This window comes from Choloepus didactylus, chromosome 7 (assembly GCF_015220235.1).
Source record: "Choloepus didactylus isolate mChoDid1 chromosome 7, mChoDid1.pri, whole genome shotgun sequence".
Classification (NCBI taxonomy): Eukaryota; Metazoa; Chordata; class Mammalia; order Pilosa; family Megalonychidae; genus Choloepus; species Choloepus didactylus.
The window spans coordinates 72,656,470-72,675,421 of NC_051313.1; the positions used below are offsets into that span (position 1 = coordinate 72,656,470).

The following is an 18,952-nucleotide window of genomic DNA, read 5'->3' on the forward strand; positions in this document are numbered from 1 at the left end:
ATTCCCATACCATTAAATTCATCCTCATTATCATATCTGTATATAATGTTCTAGCCAGCGAAATCTGGCAAGACAATGAAATAAAAGGCATCCAAATTGGAAAGGAAGAAGTAAAACTGTCATTATTTGCAGATGATATGATCTTCCTCCTTCAATAGCTTCTGACTATCTTTAGGTTCCCTATATTCCACATTATAAGACATTTATTTTATGTTTTTCACAGAGTTCACATTAGCGGTAACATACAGTATCTCTCCTTTTGTGCCTGGCTTATTTCACTCAACATTATGTCTTCAAGATTCATTCATGTTGTCATATGTTTTAAGACCTCACTCCTTCTTACTGCTGGATAGTATTCCATCGTCTGTATATACCACCATGTTGAATGTCTTTTAGCATCTTATGCCCATTTATAATTGGGCTGTTTGTACTACTGTCGTTGAGTTGTAGGATTTCTTTACATATGCAAGAGATCAGTCTCTTATCAGACACATGGTTTCCAAATATTTTCTCCCATTGTGTTAGCTGTCTCCTCACATTTTTGACAAATTCCTTTGAGGTACAGAACTCTTGATTCTGAGGAGTTCCCATTTATCTATTTTTTCTTTTGTTGCTTGTGCTTTGGGTGCAAGGTCTAAGAAGAAACCTCCTAATAGTAAGTCTTAAAGATGTTACCCTACATTATCTTCTAGTTCTATGGTACTGTCTATTATATGAAGTCTCTGATCCACTTTGAGTTAATTTTTGCACAGGGTGTGAGGTAAGGGTCCTCTTTCATTTTTTGGATATGGATATCCAGTTATTCCAGCTCATTTTGTTGAAGAGACTGTTCTGTCACAGCTCAGTGGATCTGGGGCCTTCTGAAAAATCAGTTGACTAGAGATCTGGGGGTCTATTTCTGAATTCACAATTTGATTCCATTGATCAATACATATATCTTTGTGCCAATACCATGCAATTTTGACTACTGTGACTTTATAATAGGCTTCAAAATCAGGCAGTGTAAGTCCCCACATTTCATGTTTCCTTTTAGAATGCTTTTAGCAACTCAAGGCCCCTTTCCCTTCCAAATAAATTTGATAATTAGCTTTTCCAAGTCTGAAAAGTAAGCTGTTGGAATTCTGATTGGTATTGCATTGACTCTGTAGATCAGTTTGGGTAGGAATGACATCTTAACAGCATTTAGTCTTCTTATCCATGAACGTGGAATATCTTTCCATCTCGTTAGGTCCCCTTTTATTTCTTTCAGTAAAGTTATCTAATTTTCTGTGTAGAGGTCTTTTACACTCTTGGTTAAGTTTATTCCTAGGTACTTCACTTTTTTAGTTGCTACTGGGAATGGAATCGCTTTCCTGAGTGTCTCTTCAGTCAGGTAATTTCTAGCGTATAGGAACATTACTGACGTATGTGCATTAATCTTATATTCTGCCACTTTGCTGAATCTGTTTGTAAGCTGAGGTAGCTGTGTCATTGATTTCTCAGGGTTTTCCAAACATAAGATCATAACATCTGCAAATAATGACAGCTTTACTTCTTCCTTTCCAATTTGGATGCTTTCTATTTCTTTGTCTTGCCAGATTTTGCTGGGTAGAACTTTTAGCAATGTTGAATAACAGTGGTGACAGCCGGCATCCTTGCCTCATTCTTGATCTTAGAGGGAAGGCTTTCAGGCTCTCACCATTGAGTACTATGCTGGCTGTGGGTTTTTCATATGTGCTCTTTATCGTATCGAGGAAGTTTCCTTCAATTCCTACCTTTTGAAGTGTTTTTATCAACAATGGATGTTGAATTTTGTTGAATGTTTTTTCAGCATCTATTGAGACGATCATTTGATTTTTCTCTTTTGATTTGTTAATGTGTTGTATAACATTGATTAATTTTCTTACGTTGAACCACACTTGCATGCTTGGGATGAACCCCACTTGGTCATGGGGTATGATTTTTTTAATGTGTCTTTGGATTCAATTTGCAAGTATTTTGTTGAGAATTTTTGCTTCTATATTCATTAGGGAGATTGGCCTGTAGTTTTCCTTTCTTGTAACATCTTTATATGGTTTCGGTATTAGAGGGACGTTGGCTTCACAAAATGAGTTAGGTACTGTTCCATTTTCTACCATTTCTTTGAAAAAGTTTGAGTAGGAATGGTGTCAATTCTTTTTGGAAAGCTTGGTAAAATTCCTCTGTGAAGCCATCTGGTCCTGGGCTTTTATTTGTAGGAAGCTTTTTGATGACTGATTGGATCTCTTTACTTGTGATTGGTTTTTGTGGTCTTCTATTTCTTCTCTGGTCAGTATAGGTTGTTCATGTGTTTCCAGAAATTATTTCCTCTAAGTGGTCTAGTTTGTTGGTGAACAGTTGTTCATACTATCTTCTTATGATTATTTCATAATTTCTAAAGGATCCAAGTCCCCCTTCTCATTTATTATTTTATTTGTGTCTTCTCTCTTTTTTGACTTTGTCAGTCTAGCTAAGGGTCTGTCAATCTTGTTGATCTTCTCAAAGAACCAAATTTTTGGTTTTATTTGTTCTATTGTTTTTTTGTTCTCCATAACATTCCTTTCTGCTTTAATACTTGTTATTTCTTTTCTTCTCTTCCTTTAAGATTAGTTTGCTAATTATTTTCTAGCCTCTTCATTTGTTCTACTAGTTCTTTGATTTTAGCTCTTTCTTCCTTTTAATGTATGTATTTAGAGCTATAAATTTCCCCCTCAATACCACCGTCACTATATTCCATAAGTTTTGATATGTTGTGTTGTTGTTTTCATTTGTCTATAGATATTTAGCAATTTCTCTTTGACCCACTGGTTGTTTAGGAGTGTGTTGTTTAACCTCCAGATATTTGTGAAATGTTCTAGATCTTTAATGGCTATTGACTTCTAGTTGCATTCCATTGTGGACAGACAATGTCCTTTGAATAATTTCTATCTTTTTAAATTTAGCTTGTTTTATGCCCTGGCATATGATCTATACTGGAGAAAGTTCCATGAGCACTAGAGAAAAATGTATATCCTGGTAATTTGGGATGTAATACTCTATATATGTCTGCTAAGTCTAATTCATTTACCAAATTGTTTAGGTTCTCAGTTTCCTTATTGGTCCTCTGTGTGGTTGATCTATCTATAGGAGAGAGCGGTGTATTGAAATCTCCCACGATTATTGTTGAAACATCTGTTGCTTCCTTCAGTTTTGCCAATGATTGTCTCATGTACTTTGGAGTGCCTTGACTGAGTGAATAAACATTTATGATTGTTATTTCTTCTTGTTGAATTGTCCCTTTTATTAGTATATAGTGTCTTTCTTTGTCTCTTATGACATCCTTGCATTTAAAGTCTATTTTATCTAAGATCAGTATTGCTACCTCTGCTTTCTTTTGGCTGTATCTTGCATGTAATATTTTTATCCAAACTTTCACTTTCAATCTCTTTGTGTTGCTGGATCTAAGATGAGTCTCTTATAAACAGCCTACTGATGGTTCATATTTTTTAATACATTCTGCCAATCTGTATCTTTTAATTGGGGAGTTTAATCCATTCACATTCAATGTTATAACTGGGAAGGCATTTCTTGAATCAGCCATCTTATCCTTTGGTTTTTATTTGTCATCTCCATTTTCTTCCTCTCTATTTCCTTTAAGTTACCCTTACTAACTATGTGCCTTTCTCCAGGCCTCTCTTTCCTTTTTTTCTCAGCTGGTAGAGGTCCCTTTAGTATTTCTTGTAGGGTAGGTCTTTTGTTAACCAATTGTCTCAGCATTTGTCTTTGAAAAATTTAAGGTGTCCCTCAATTTTGAGGGAGAACTTTGCTGGATAACGATTTCTTGGCTGGTAATTTTTCTCTTTCAGAATTTTAAATATGTCATACCACTGCCTTCTCGCTTCCATTGTGCCTGCTGAGTATTTAGTACTTAGTCTTATGTTGTTTCCCTTGTATATGCTGTATGTGGTGAATTGCTTGTCCCTTGCTGCTTTCAGAACTTTCTCCTTCTCTTCAGCATTTGACAATCTGATCAGCGTATGTACTGGAGTGGGTCTATTTGGATTTATTCTATTTGGAGGTCGTTGGACATCTTTGACTTGTGTCTTTATGTTGTTTAGAAGGATTGGGAAGTTTTTCCCAACAATGTCTTTGAATACTCTTCTTAGCTCTCTGTTCTTCTCTTCACCTTCTGGAACACCAATGATTTTTATATTTGTGTGCTTCATGTTGTGCATCATTTCCCTGAGATCCATTTCAAATTTTTCAATTTTTTTTCGCTATTCGTTCTTTTGTGTTTTCACATTTCATCGCTCTGTCCTTGAGGTCGCTAATTCTTTCCTCTACCTCTTCAAATCTGCTGTTATGTGTCTCAAGAATATTTTTAATTTGAGCAACTGTATCTTTTATTTCCATAAGATCTCCTATTTTTTATTTACTCTTGCAAAATTCTTCTTTATGCTCTTCTAGGGTCTTCTTCATATCTTTTATATCCTGATCCATGACATTGATATTTGCGTGTACTTCTCTGATTAATTGCTCCAAGTTCTGTGTCTCCTCTGGCTTTTTAATTTGGATATTTGGGTTACCGATATCTTCTGGTCTCTTCATGTGCTTTACAATTTTCTGATGTTTTTGAACTCCTGGCATTTGCTTATCTTGATTGGGCTCTTTTATGATATGCAGGATTATTTGAACATTCATCTATAATTTGGCAGAACTACAGCTTGATCAAGTGCACTTTCACTGACCTAACAGCAGATGGCACTCTTGAGCCACCTCGTCCCCTCAAGCCAGTTCTCCCCTACTTCATCTATGCACTGAAAGGGGGTCCAAACCATATGGAAGTCCAATCAGTGCACCAATTTTCTGTGTGCACTGGGGACTATCAACCCTGTGGGTGGGTGGCATACCCTGCACCGTTTGGCAGGCAGTCCACTCCAGGACACAGTGGTCCCGGCTGTTCCTGGGGCCACAGGTGGAGTACTCTGGGGCTTCAGAGCTGCACATCTCACCTTCCAGCTCAAATGCCCCACAGTTCCTGTCTGTCATGCACCTACATGTCCCTTGCATTGGGGGAGGGCTCCTGGCACTTCTGTGCTGCGCTTTTGCCTCTAGGCTGTGCATACCACAGGCTTCCATGGAGGAAGAGTGGATGCTGTCAAAAGCCCGCCAAATCCCAAATTCCCTCCAGGAAGCTCTCAGCCACGGGGCTATGAAGGGTTATCTCCCCAGCCAACTGCAAAGATCGCTGTATGGGGTGCAGAAAGCTGCCCCCTTCCGTGCTTGTCTGCCTGCTCCAATCTTCAGTCCCCGGAACAGGGGCTCTTGGCCACAGGTCTGTGAAGGGTTATCACCTGAGCCAAATGCTGAGGTGGGTGCATGGGCTGTGGAGGGCTGCTCCTCTCCATGCTTGTCAGTAGGCTCCAACTGCCCATTCCCTGGCGGTGCTCTGGGCTGATCGTCACTGGTCTTAAACACAGTCTGTCATATTCTCCAAGTACATACTCACTATGGGTGTAGAAGTCCCTGCCTAGCCAGTGGAACCCTGAAACTGCTGTTCTGGAGTGCTTTCTGTCTGTTGGAACCCTGAAACTGCTCTTCTGGAGCAGTTTATCTAGTATTTTTCTGTTCTTTATCTAGTATTTTTCACAGAGGAGAGTTTTGCTCTGTCTCTGCTAATCTACCATCTTCCTGGAAGTTCTGGCTCACAGTTTTCAGGCTAGTAGAAGTCCAAATCAAGTCCAAATCAAGGCCTCATCAAAGCAATGCTTTCTTCCTTAAGATTGGCATTCTGAGGCTGGTTGCCAGTGATCCTTGGTCCTCAGTCCTTGGGTGCTCTGCCACATTGCAATGCATGTGGCAGCCTCTCCTGGTCTTCCTGTTCTCTCCAGATTCTGTTCACCTTCAGCTTCTTGCTTCCTCTGGCTTTCTCTCTGTTATCTGTTTTAATTTCATTCTGCTTATAAAGGACTCCAGTAATAGGATCTATCTTGATTGAGGTGGGCCAGACCTTAACTAAAGTAACCTCATGAAAAGTTCCTGCTTACAATGAATGGGTTCACACCTAAAGGAATGGATTAAGTTTAAGAACATGCTTTTCTGGAGTACATAGCTACAAACAAGCCACCACAGAAGCTTTAACTTAATTCATTTCTGCAACTTAATTTTGGAATTATCTTTAAAATTCATTTATGGAAAATTAAAAATATCATATTACAATCACATTTCATAATACACAATTTGGAGGGAAAACATTTAAATTCTATAAACAAATTGATCAAAAACTCATGAGTATGAGAAAAGAATAAGTGCATTAAAAGAGATAGGGATAGAATTAGGATAAAACAGTAACAGATATAAAATACAGATAATATATTAGGATACTAAGAAACCATGAGAAAATTTTCACCTCCTTGGATTTGATAATAAAAGGGGAAAGGGTGGTTCTATGCCCTATTCTTGAGGTCCCTATATGCACATAGTATGTGCCTGAGTAAAATATTAATAACACTGATGCAACATTTTAGAGAGCTATTTTGTAAAAACGTAAGTTATGACCATTATGTCAGCACAAAAATGATCATTTATTAAATATTTCCTAAAAATAACTTAATTAAATTCAGATTCTGAAGATTTAAAAAAAGTTTCCCATTTTAATAATAACATTATTATTGCTGTTGTTATATTTAAATTTTTTAAACCATGGCAGGAATTAGTAATGTATAATAGCCAAAATTACTATCTTCTCCTTTAGGATTAAAAATGAGTTGTGGTTAAAAAAATCTTCTCTCACAAAGGTTTATAATGAAGACTACTTATTATTCAGAAAACACTATACATATAACTAGGAAATTTGGGTGAAAGATCACCTGTGATTAATGTATCAAAAAATTAATATTATTTTAATGTGCAGTGAAGTGGCATGACATGACTTGTTGCTATTTTGCCTGCACACTATCTGTGCCCTTTTCTTTTGGTGAATTTTCCTTTGGAAATTATCCCTTCTGACAGGTTGGATGGGCTCTCAATCAAAAAGGTCCACATTCCCTTGACCATGGAATGGATTCACAGCCCAAGAGTTACACAAAGAAAAGTTGCTTCTAAAAACTGACACATGAATAAACAGGATGTCACAAAATGACAAAACACCCATTCTCAACAAAGCTGACACTTGAAAAAACTAACCATTAGGTTCTGCAACCTTCATGTCTGGATCTGCTTTGTTTCTTGTTCTTCTAGGGTGCTTCCAAGACTTTGTCAGGTCTCAGCACAGTGTGCTATGCAGATGCAAAACTATTAACATCTGCATAGCACACTGGAGTTAGAGGACTACACTACCCCAGGGGCAGAAGCAGTAATAGAGGAAATAATCAATGAAAATTTCCCATCTCTAATGAAAGACATAAAATTACATATCCAAGAATCACAGTGTACCTCAAACAAAATAGATCTGAATAAATCTATGTCAAGACACTTAATAATTAGATTATCAAACATCAGAGACAAAGAGAGAATCCTGAAAGCAGCAAGAGAAAAGCAATCCATCACATACCAAGGAAGCTTGATAAGACTATGTGCGGATTTCTCAGTAGAAATCACGGCGGCACGAAGGAAGTGGTGTGATATATTTAAAATACTGAAAGAGAAAAACCGCCAACCAAGAATCCTATATCTGGCAAAACTGTTCTTCAAATATGAGGGAGAGCTTAAAATATTCTCTGACAGACAATGTGGGAGTTTATGAACAAGATACCTGCTCTACGGGAAATACTAAAGGGAGCACTACAGACAGAAAAGAAAATAAAGGAATGAGAGGCTTGGAACACAATTTTGGGTGGTGGTAGCACAATAATGCAAGTACACTGAACAAAGATGACTGTGAGTATGGTTGAAAGAGGAAGGTTAGGAGCATGTGGAACACCAGAAGGAAAGAGGAAAGATAAAGACTGGGAGTGTATAACTCAGTGAATCCTAGAACGTGCAATGATTGTGTTAAAAGGTACAAATATGTTTTTACTTGAGGGAGAACAAATGAATGTGAACCCTTCAAGGTTAAAAATGGGGTGGTATTGTGGAAAAAAATACAATCAGTGCAAACTAGAAACTACAGTCAACAGAAACACGGTATTATGCTTCCTTTAATGTAACAAAGGCAATACATCAAAGCTAAATGTCTATAAGAGGGGGACATAAGGGAGGAGTATGGAACTCTTGGCATTGGTGATGCTGTCTCTTTTATTGTTCTTGCTTAATTCTATCTTCCTTTTGTTGCTTTTTAGCTGTCATTTTTTTGTTCTTTTCTTTCTTTTTCTTTTTCTTTTGTCTCTCTATCTTGAGTCTTCCTCCTTCTTTGTGGAAGAAATGGAGATGCCCTTATATAGATAGTGGTGATGGTAGTGAATGCATAAATACTTGATCATACAGGGAATCATCGATTGTTTACTTCGGATGGAATGTATGGTGGGTGAACAAAACCATCTTAAAAAAAAAACACGAGTTGATGAAGAAACCTTGAGAGCACTATATTGAGTGAAATAAGTCAGAGACATAAGGACAAATATTGTATGGTCTCACTGATATGAACTAATTATAATATGGAAACTCATAGACATGAAATATAAGTTACCAGGATATAGAAAACTATGTACTACAGTTCGTAGTATTTTAACATTCTTTCATCAACAGTAACAAATGTACTATACCAATACTATGAGTCAATAATGGGGGGGCGGTGGTTAGGAGTATGGGAGGATTTGAGTTTTCTTTTTTGTCTTTACATCTTCTCTGGAGTAAGGAAAATGTCCTAAAAATTGAAAAAAAAATTAATTGTGGTGATGGATGCACAGCTGTATGATGGTACCATGGACAACTGATTGTGTACTTTGGATCTTTGGATGATTGTATGGTATGTGAACAATCTCAATAAAATGAAAAAAAAAAATAAAAAATGAAATAAATGTATACCCAGCTTATGTTGAAAGTATTACTGAGGGTTAATTTGGGGCCAATAAGCAACTCCATGCTATCATCTTAACAAATTACGTATGACGGAACCAACTAGCTGTTGGTTTGGCTGCTGCAAACACTATACAGAAACAGAAATACATAAGTCATTAAGAGTACATCTCCATGAGAAGACAGTATGAATGTTATCTAACAATGCAGGCCTGGGCTCTGAGCTGTTGTCTCTTAATTGTACAGAATCTCCTTGGTTTATACAATAAACATATGGCAGAAGGAGGAAAATCTAAGCACAGAAAGGCCATGATTCCCCCACCTCCAGGAACAAAATCAAGCAGATTCCTTAGCAGATTCATTAGAAATGACAACATTTATTAAGAACATTCTATTAAGAGCATCTTCATAGAATTTTGCTTGTGTCACATATCTCTGTGACAGGCTCTGAGACACTTTAAATAAGTTTATACTACCCTCTAACCTTGAACAGGACTCTTTAATACAAAATTAAACTGTAAAACATCGATTAAGTAACCTGTTCTATTTGCATGTCCTTACCTTAGAAACCCATAGGATTTTTTGTGAAAGGCTTCAAATTCCCATGGCTATTTAGACCTAGCAGATGAGTTCAGACTTCAGATTGGTTAATACATGCATTTTTTAAAAAAAAAAGAGAGCTAGGTTTTTAAATTGTAAAATACAGTAGAATTCCAGAGCTAAGAAACTGAAAAATCATCTATTTCAACAGTTTTGAGTACAAGGAGTCCAGGATTCACTACTTAACTGAGGACACCACCTAGTTAGTTAGTTAGTAGCGAAGCCAAAACAAGAATCCTAATCTCCCTGTGCAACCAGGACAATTCTTGGCTGTTGAATAATTTCTAAGCAAATGAGCAATCTATATACTCACCATTTAAACTGTAATAACTGTCCTCTGCTGCTAAAATTACTAAGTGCTTTACATATTATCCCACTGAATCCTCACAACCCTGAGTTGGCTTCACAGATGAGGAGTCAGGACCAGAGAGGTTAAGCAACTTGCCTAAGCACACATGGGGAGCCGGTAATTAAGCTTGGATAAACAAGTTATATCCATTGCATGCAGGACTCTCATGGGATGAGGCTCATACCATTCACTCCATTTTCCTTATACTATATAAGCCTAGGTGAACCCAAAAAGCAATCCTGCCTCAAATGATAAAATGTATTGCTGGTTCCAAAGTGGCCTTCATCATTCCAATTAAGTGACAGCAGAAGACGCCCTCACTTTCCTCTGCTGTCCAGGTACTACTCTTCCTGTCTTCAGGATAAAAAGCAGTATGAAGACACCAAAATGCTAGTCAGTCTCTCCTTTCTCCCCCTTTCCTTAATCTCTGTTAATCAAGGGCTGTGATCAGAATTTGAGAAGGTGGGCATGATGAGTGTGGACTAAATACATGTTGCAGAGGCTAGGATTCTTTATCTTTTTCCTTCTTCTATTTGGTAGCTTGAGACGAAGACTGGTGCTGGAACTCTGTAGCCACAATTCTATGAGGCATATAAACTATACAGCAGTCACAATTTTATGAGAGCTTAGGAATAAATGTTGGAAATAAAGATTCATCAGGGAGAAGAACTGATACCACCATGGTCTAACCTCCTAGGTTTCAGCTATCTCCGCAGATGGAGTATCAAGAATACTAGGATGTGAATAGGGAAGCAAAAGTGCGGGGTGTTAGGACAAACTGAAACAGGATGCTCTCTGTGAGGTTTCTACCTAGCCCACTCTGCACCACCAGACAAATGATAAGGGGACAGAAGGAAGCCAGTAGTCAGTACCAGTGTACTGTATTATGAGGGGGCAGGGGGGAAGAGAGTGGAGGACAAGGAGAAAGAACAGTGAACAAAATAAGCAAAATGTCTGCCCTCACAGAATTTGCATTCTAATAGAATAATTAATAGCATCATGTTGGACCAGCTCACATACAGGTAGGTCCCTGCAACAATGTCTCAACATACCTTATAAATACTTCTTCAAAACTTAAGAAACTAATTTTAAAGGGAGTTTTTCAATTTATAAGTTCATTTAGATACTACTGCAGGTAATTTGTTAGGTTTCTTTTTTATATTCTTTTCCTTTACGAACTATAAACAAGAATGTAAGTTTAGCTCTTAGGCTTAAATTTTTTAAATTCAAAATATTATATCAAGGTTCATGTTTGCCTCATTTGAACCCCATCTTTTTACCCCCACACCCAAGAGTACTAAGAGGTAACTCTTCTGGATGGTCTGCCTTAAAATGTTTGACATAAGGAATTGACAGCAATTCCTCTGAAATGGCTGAGTCATAATCCCACCCAATTTCACTATTTGGAGTATAGCATCTCCTGCTTGCCCCTTTTCAATTATTTGTAATACACACATACAGCAAAATAAAATTTGATTTGAAACTAGCAGGTAACTGTGCTTTTATATGCAGTAGGTGATAATAACAACAACAACAAATAATAATGATGATAATTTAAAAACCAAAAACCTATCAAATTATTCAACCAATACTCCAGGATAAGTAAGCTACTTCCTAAATGAGTAAGGATAATTGCAGAAGTTCATGTATTTTTCAATTATTCTGGAACAGAAAGGCTAATATAACTCCTCAGGAGAAAAATTTGCTCAGGTCACATTACCTAGCTCAGGGAATTTTCGACAATGTTGGAGACGTTTTTCGTTTGTCACAGTTGAGAGGGGGAGGGCAGTTCGGTGCTACTAGCATCTAGTGGGTAGAGGTCAGGCATGCTGCTAAACATCCAACAATACACAGAACAGCCTCCCACAGCAAAGAATTATCTGGTCCAAACTGTAAATAGTGACAAGGTTGAGAAGCTCTAGCCTAAGGTTGTCACTGATTTTCAAAATTGTAGCTTTCAGACAGATTTGCAGTTCAATTCAGCACATAAATATCTCAACATAACTAGAGCTATTTTGAGGGAATTTCCCCTCCACCCACCCCCTAACCAGGATATCTGTTTACAGAACAACAATGGCCTGTCTGGTAATTATTTAACAGGGAATTCCTCTCTATTCTCTTTCGTTCACTACTTGGACTTCAATTACCATCTTTATGTTAACGACTCCTAGATCTTCCATTTGGAGTCTCACAGATCCTCTCCTGGGTATGAAGCCATGGACACTTCAAATTTCCTCATATCCAAAGCAAATCACAGATCCCTCACTCCCTCTCTGCCCCAGCCCTTCCCTCTATCTCCACCCCACCTCCCCTATTCCCCACCTTGGTGAAAGGCACCACTATTGACTCAGCATCAAGCTGGAAGCCTGGTATCCCAGGCTCATTGCCCTTCCCAACAATGTCACTGTACTTTTCACAAAATTGGCACTTGATCCAAATGTGCTCAATAATGAGTGACTTGATCTTTTTTCAAATCAATCAATAAATAAAGAGTAAACTCTAAGCCCCCCAAAAAAGCTATTAAAAAAAAATGCAGCAGGGAAAGTAGCTCAGGATAAAACACACACACACACACACACACACACACACACACACACACACACACACAAACACACACAGAAATGCTTCTCAGACCCAAAAAGAACCAAAGAAGTCCCAGGACAGTGCAAAGGATGTGATGAAAACAGATAACAATGACCAGCTGGGGAGCTGACTCTGAAAACGTTGCTTTCTTTAAAAGTCAAGCTCTATAGGCATGAACATCAGAAAGCACTGGAAAGAAAGAAAAATATGAAAAGGAAATAGAGTATTGTAAGAGCTAGAAAAAACTAATAATATTAATAACCTAACAGTTGCATTGAGTTGAAGTTTGTCATATTCATATGTATTATCTCATTGTATTCTTTGACAAACTCTGAGGCAGGCAGGTCCTATCATTACTGGGCAATGATATTTGGAGAGCTCACTGATAAGACTGAAATTTCTTTAAGGAATTTAGCAACAGCTAAGGCCATTCTGAATGTTAAATAGCAGAGAGCATTGTCAACCATCCTGACAAAGCCAGTGTTAAAGTGGTACTCACCACCTCACAGACTTCTACTAACCCAGCCATTGGCAGTAATTCACAGTGATGATAATCCAAAGAATTACTATTTCAGGAACTGAACAGGAGTCACTTCAAGAACTATTTCTATTCATTTTATGTCCCTGATAATAGAATTTGATAGGCCTTCCATATGTCTCCAAAAGAAAAGACAGTATGCTTTATTGCCATAAGTGAGTCATTATGCCTGTTTTTGAGATAAGATTCCAGAAGGCTTAAATAAATCATACAGACATCCAAATGAATCAGAGAGGAATCAGAATTTAAACTTTGACCAACAGTTTCCCCTCTACACCTAGTAGTAGCTCATCTGAAACAGATCTTTGAAAAACTGTTTATGAATATGTGTGGAAATCAGCCTGACTCATTATCACAAAGGCAGGATTGTAACTGATTGAGAACTCCATTTTTTTGATATAACAATTTAGGTCCAGGCCATAAGAGTAACCAGGATAAAATTTTTGAAATATTATTTCATTTGTTTTTCATTCTTATTGATCCTTGTTGTTCAACCTAGTAAAGTTAAGGCAGATATGGCTTTGGGGGACAGGCAGATAATACAGCCAAGAACAAAGATCTTATTGTTCCGTTCTAACTTTCCAAATAAAATTTTTAAAATGAGATCAGCAGAAACAATTGTCTTGAAAACCACACTCTGTATTTCAAGAACTTGAGAGAGAGAGAAATGGTTTTGTTTTAATGATCCAAAAGCATTTGTCTTAGAACATCAGAATTGAGAGTTTATATGAAAATTACTCACAGAGTATGTCAATGGCACAAAATAATATTAGAACAATTTTACTGGCTCTGGGGAAAGAGACAAAAGTTTGATTGGCTAGTGGAAAGATGCAAGGATCAAAGCGTCTAACTCCAGGGATTTTGGATCCCTGAAGGTCAAAGGTGGTGTGTGTGTGTGTGTGTGTGTGTGTGTGTGTGTGTGCACGTGCATTGGGAGATGCGTGGAAAGGAGAGTGGGTGGTAAGAGGTAGAAAATTCCGATAGATTGAGGGGAGTAACCATAAACATTAGGAACTGGTATCTAGATTCCTATCTGAAACTCTTGGGAAGAATTTTTGATGGGTCCTCTAAAGCAGTGTGGTGGCTTGGAGCTATGTGCCCAAGAAAAACATGATCTTAATTTTAATCCATTCCTGTAGGAATGAACCCATTGTAAAATAGGACCTTTTGATAAGGTTACTTCAGTTAAAGTGCAGCCCAACTGAATGAGCATGGCTCTTAAATTATTACTGGAGTCCTCTATAAGCAGTATGAAATACAGACACATAGGAGAAAAAAGAAATAGGGAGCAGCCAGAAGCTGAAAGTCACTGGAACCCAGAAGAGAAAGGAGAAGCCAGGAGAGGCCGCCATGTGTGTTGCCATACAACAAAGAAGCCAAGGGCTAAGGATCATGAGCAGTCAGCCCCAGAACACCACAGTCTTCTGGGAGAAAGCAAGGCTTTGATGACATCTTGATATTGGACTTCTTCTAACTACAAAACCATAAGCCAATAAATTCCTGTTTAAGCCAACCCATTGCATGGTATTTGACTTAACAGCCAGGAAAATAAAACAGCCAGTATGGGGTACATACCATAGGACTGCAATGGTGGTGAAGTATGTCAGGCCTGAATGGGACTGAGAGTCCTGCCCTTCTCTGTCCTCCTTAGCTCCAGTGGGAGGTCAAAGACATCCAAAAACATTCCCACAGTCCCTTTAAGAGAGGCTTGCCATGAGGGTGGGAACGGGGATAATGAACAAGGTGAATTATGGGGCTAGCCAATGGAACTGTGGGGAGCCAGCATGGTATTATCTTACCTAAAGAATCAGCTACAGGATGCCCCAGCTGTTGGCACAGCACCAGGGAATAACATGGAGACAAAAGCCAAAGCCCAAGTAAGATGAGATGCACAGGAGAAGCCAGGGAGCATCAGGGGTCTAGAGACTGATCCCTCTGGAGTGTATGTATGGGGTGTCAGGGGAGGAAGGGAGGGAAGAGGGTAGAGTCTTAGAGGGAACAACAGCCTTACGAGTGACTACAAATTTTGCATGGACTACATTATATCTTGAATTTGACTGGATATTTACCTTCAAGTGCTAAACAGATGTTAATTTGAAGTAGCAATATTGCATTGTTTTCTCACTATCAGCAGAAAAGGAGATTCCAGAATTACACTGAGTTCAGTTACAGAGAAATAAAGTCACATTTCTGTACATGAACAAAATATAAGCTTTATATTGCATAACAATTTACGTTTTCACAGGTTAAAGAATCACAAATTTTATACCACTGAGATTATCCTAAATTGGATTCCCACATGTTGGTCTAAAAACATCTTCCTTTCTCTCCTTTATTTTAAATAAGAAAATGCTTACCTCTCTTCTTGATACATTAAAACTTCCAGAGAGTATAAGAGAAGGACCACTGACATAAAAGAACTGCTCATTCTTCATGGTATTCTTCTACTCATAGCAGAAGTCTAATAGTATGGAGAACCACACCAAGAAATAATCACTTGCATAGTATTACAAATTCCAGTGGACTCAACTGGACTCTGTAACTGCTAGTACAAATGACGAGTGTCAGAACTTAAAATGCTCTCCATTATATTTTTACCAAGTGTCTGAAAAAGGTGACCAGATGCAGCATTAGGCACAGTAAGGAAGGAAGCTCAAAAAGCTACAAATGAATATGATCTAGTCTCTGGCTTTTTCTATGTTTTGCTTCCTGAGCTTTTTGAAGGAATTTTTTTTTTTTTTTTTTTTTTTTGAGCACTTGTTGGTATCCATTACTGCTAGGCAATAACAAAAACTGTCACACTAATTAATAAATGAAACAGAGCTTATTTATATACAAGCAGACTCAAAGTCAGATTTCCAGAATTCATTATACCATGTCTACAAGATTTTGTAATTGTCTTACTTCTCTGTTTAAATTATACAACTATCCAATCTAATCGTTAAACCAACTGGCCCCTTCTATCTTCCTATCTTCATCAACTGCCATCTTGCATAACAGATTCTGAAACCTCCAGGCATTCGAGCCTGCTTATCATTCTGAAAAGGCCATGTTCTTTCATAATTCTATGTCTCTGCTTAGGCTGGTTCCTCTGCCTAAGATGTCTTCTCCTCCTCCTCTTCTTCATTTGATTAAGTCTTTTTGTTTGTTTTGTTTTGTTTTTTTGTCTTTGCTGTTTAATATTTTATTTCTACATGTGGCATATGCATACAGAAAAGCCCTGCACAGTATTGATTTTGTATCACACTGTGGTTGTACTGAGGACAGCATCAATTACTAAAGGCTGAATTTTATAATGAAAGTACATCTACCATCAGATTCTTTATACCAGGAAGCTCTTAGATACCTGGAAGTTGATGATTATTTTTCTTCCTCAGGTTTTCCTTTTTAATTTACTGATAGTTCTTCCCTCTGCTATAATGGAGAGATTCAAGGGTGAGAATAAAGCTGAGGTGCAGCATCTGGGAACATAACCATCAAATTATATAACCATCTTTCCTTCCTTCTGCCAGTCTTAAAAGAAAAAAAGTGGTTATTTAGATTCAGTCTATCGTTTCTCCTGGTGCAGACAAAAGAAAAGCAACTTACAAAGCGCCTGAAAACTGAATATAATAGTGGCAGAAACTAGACATAATTCACTTTGGAGTAGTCTAAGAATCTACAGACTCATAGAGCTGGAGTGTTCTCAGACCAACTGGTGTGGTCTCTGCTTTTTAAAGCAGCATGTAAAATCTTACTAATGTAAGGTCCAATGTACATAAGAGATAAGAGCCAAGCTGTTCTGGCTGAAGGGACAGGACTCGTACTCACCTGCCTTTCATTTACTGCTTCAAATAGCTCTATGAGCTTTTGCAACTGATTTTGAAACCACTGATTTCATACATTTTCCACTCAGAAAATTTGTGCCCAGTGAGGTAAAGTGGCTTACTTCTGTTCACATTGGCCAGAAATAAATCTTGATATCCCTTTTCTTTTCTTGGCTATTGCTCTTTGCACTATGACACAGTTTTATCTCAAAAATTGTTTGCAGATATTAAATCAAAGTACATTACTTATGAACCTTTTCTTCTCTAGGGAATCGAACCATCACACATTATGGAAACTCACAGAATTTCTTTAAAAAAAAAAAAGTGAAACACATACTAATGTATTTGTCAAGAGCATGCACCAGGCATTATGCAGACATTTTTATATACTCATTTAATACTCATGTACAATAAATGCCATCCCATTTTGCTGATTAAGCAACTAAGTTTCAGAAATTGTTTTTCCACAAGACAGCAGGATGAGCAAGGCCATCCTTTCAGTTCCTGAAAGAGGAACTGGGCAGCTCTGATTCATTTGCCATCTCTAGAAAATGTTCCCACCTATTTTAGAGGCCTCTCAATTTTCCTTTTTTGTCTCAGGACTATTTAGTGTTGATCCAGTTTAAATACATGTTTCCTCACAAAGGGCAGAAACTGTTTCAAGATGAATCATTTGTCGTTTTCTTCCTTCTGATGAACCCATCCTCCTCTCCTCTGATCCCTAACTGAAAGAATTCATGATTATCACAAAATATAATTTAAAAGATATAAAAGATGTTAGAAAGTACTTACTAACATCTCCTCATTTTGTAATTTAAAGAACAAAGTCTGAGAGAGATGATAGAAACATTCACATAGGCAGCTAAATAACAGCAGAACTCTTAGCCTTCCCTTTTAAAAGTAACTGAAGCTTAAAGTTGTAAATGACTTTAAAATGAGAGAAACCACATTAGCACTATTACCTTCTCTCTATTCTCCACATGGGTAGCATATGACATTCTTGGGACTATGATTCTAAGTGTCATGCTTGGAAGTCCTTGGGTTCATCTGGAGTCAGCTTCATCAGTTTGTCCACACAGAGCAGGATGAGGGTGAGAAACCAGAGACTCCACTCAACGGCAGTAGTGATCCACCGTATTCATCCACTCCAATGCGGCAACACTGGGCTGCCTGTGAGCACTGCTCCAGGGTACCAGGGTCTGGGCAGTGGGTGGCCAAGGTTGAAGAGTCGGTACTGCTTGTTCTTGCCAGGCAAGCTGAGGAGAAGGAGGCAAAGACCAGGCTGAGGGGTCAGGGCGGCCCAAGTCATGGAGGCAAGATGCTTCATGCTGGAGGGTGGGACATCCGCCTGCACCGTCCCCAGAGCTGAGTGCTGACCACCCTCTGCTTAAGTCTTAATTCATGCTTCAGGACTCAATCAGCTCAACCTCCTACAGAAAACCTTTCTTGAATTTCTGTGCAGAAAAGTAACCCCTCTACCTCAAGGTTGTTAGCTGTTTTACCTCTGTGCTCCCATAGCAATCTGTTCATAAACATTTTCATGGCATTATCAGAAAATACAGAAACTGTTGGGTTGTTTATGTGTCTCTCCACTAAGTGCAAGCCCCTTTAAATTCCCACTCTCTAATTTAGTTTACTGACACAAAGTAATACCCAATGCTTACACAGAAATTACTATGTGGCAAGCACCATTCTAAGTACCTTCAGTTCACTGTCAAAATAATCACAGTGAATAGGGATTACTACTATCATCTCCATTTTACATATGAGGAAACTGATGCACAGAGAGAGTGGTAGGACCAAGATTCAAACTCAGGCAGTCTAGCTCCAGAGCAGATGCTCAATAAAAGTTTGCTGAATCAAATTGAACCCAAGTTAGAAAAAGTATGATTCAAAACACCAAAGTTTCTTTCTTTCAGATACTGTCTTTGGTCAGCACATTTTAAACCAATATTCCATGAGAATCCAATTAAAGAAGAAACACTGTATTTTTGTTTAAATAATCTGTTGTGTTACAGACATTTTTCTTCAGTTACCATACTCCTTCACTTTTTCCAAGATATAATTATTCTCTTGAGCCAAAAGTCATTATAATATAATGACTTTCGTCAGCCTCCACAGCTAGCTTTTTGGTAGAAAAGACAC

General features: G+C 38.0%; 1 protein-coding gene across 4 annotated transcripts in view; it reads right to left on the reverse strand.

The window, feature by feature from the left end:
- The window catches only part of BCKDHB (branched chain keto acid dehydrogenase E1 subunit beta), a 268,629-nt gene that overhangs the window by 86,690 nt on the left and 162,987 nt on the right, over positions 1 to 18,952 (reverse strand). The window contains exons 9-10 of one of the 4 annotated variants that reach the window (XR_005217874.1): positions 17,770 to 18,063; positions 16,348 to 16,415 (exon numbers count right to left, since the gene is read on the reverse strand). The exons of 2 other annotated variants lie outside the window; for them this stretch is intronic. The gene's annotated coding sequence lies outside the window, so the exon portion shown is untranslated. The remainder of the gene's footprint in view (positions 1 to 16,347; positions 16,416 to 17,769; positions 18,064 to 18,952) is intronic. One more of the 4 variants, XR_005217875.1, reaches the window with a different exon arrangement.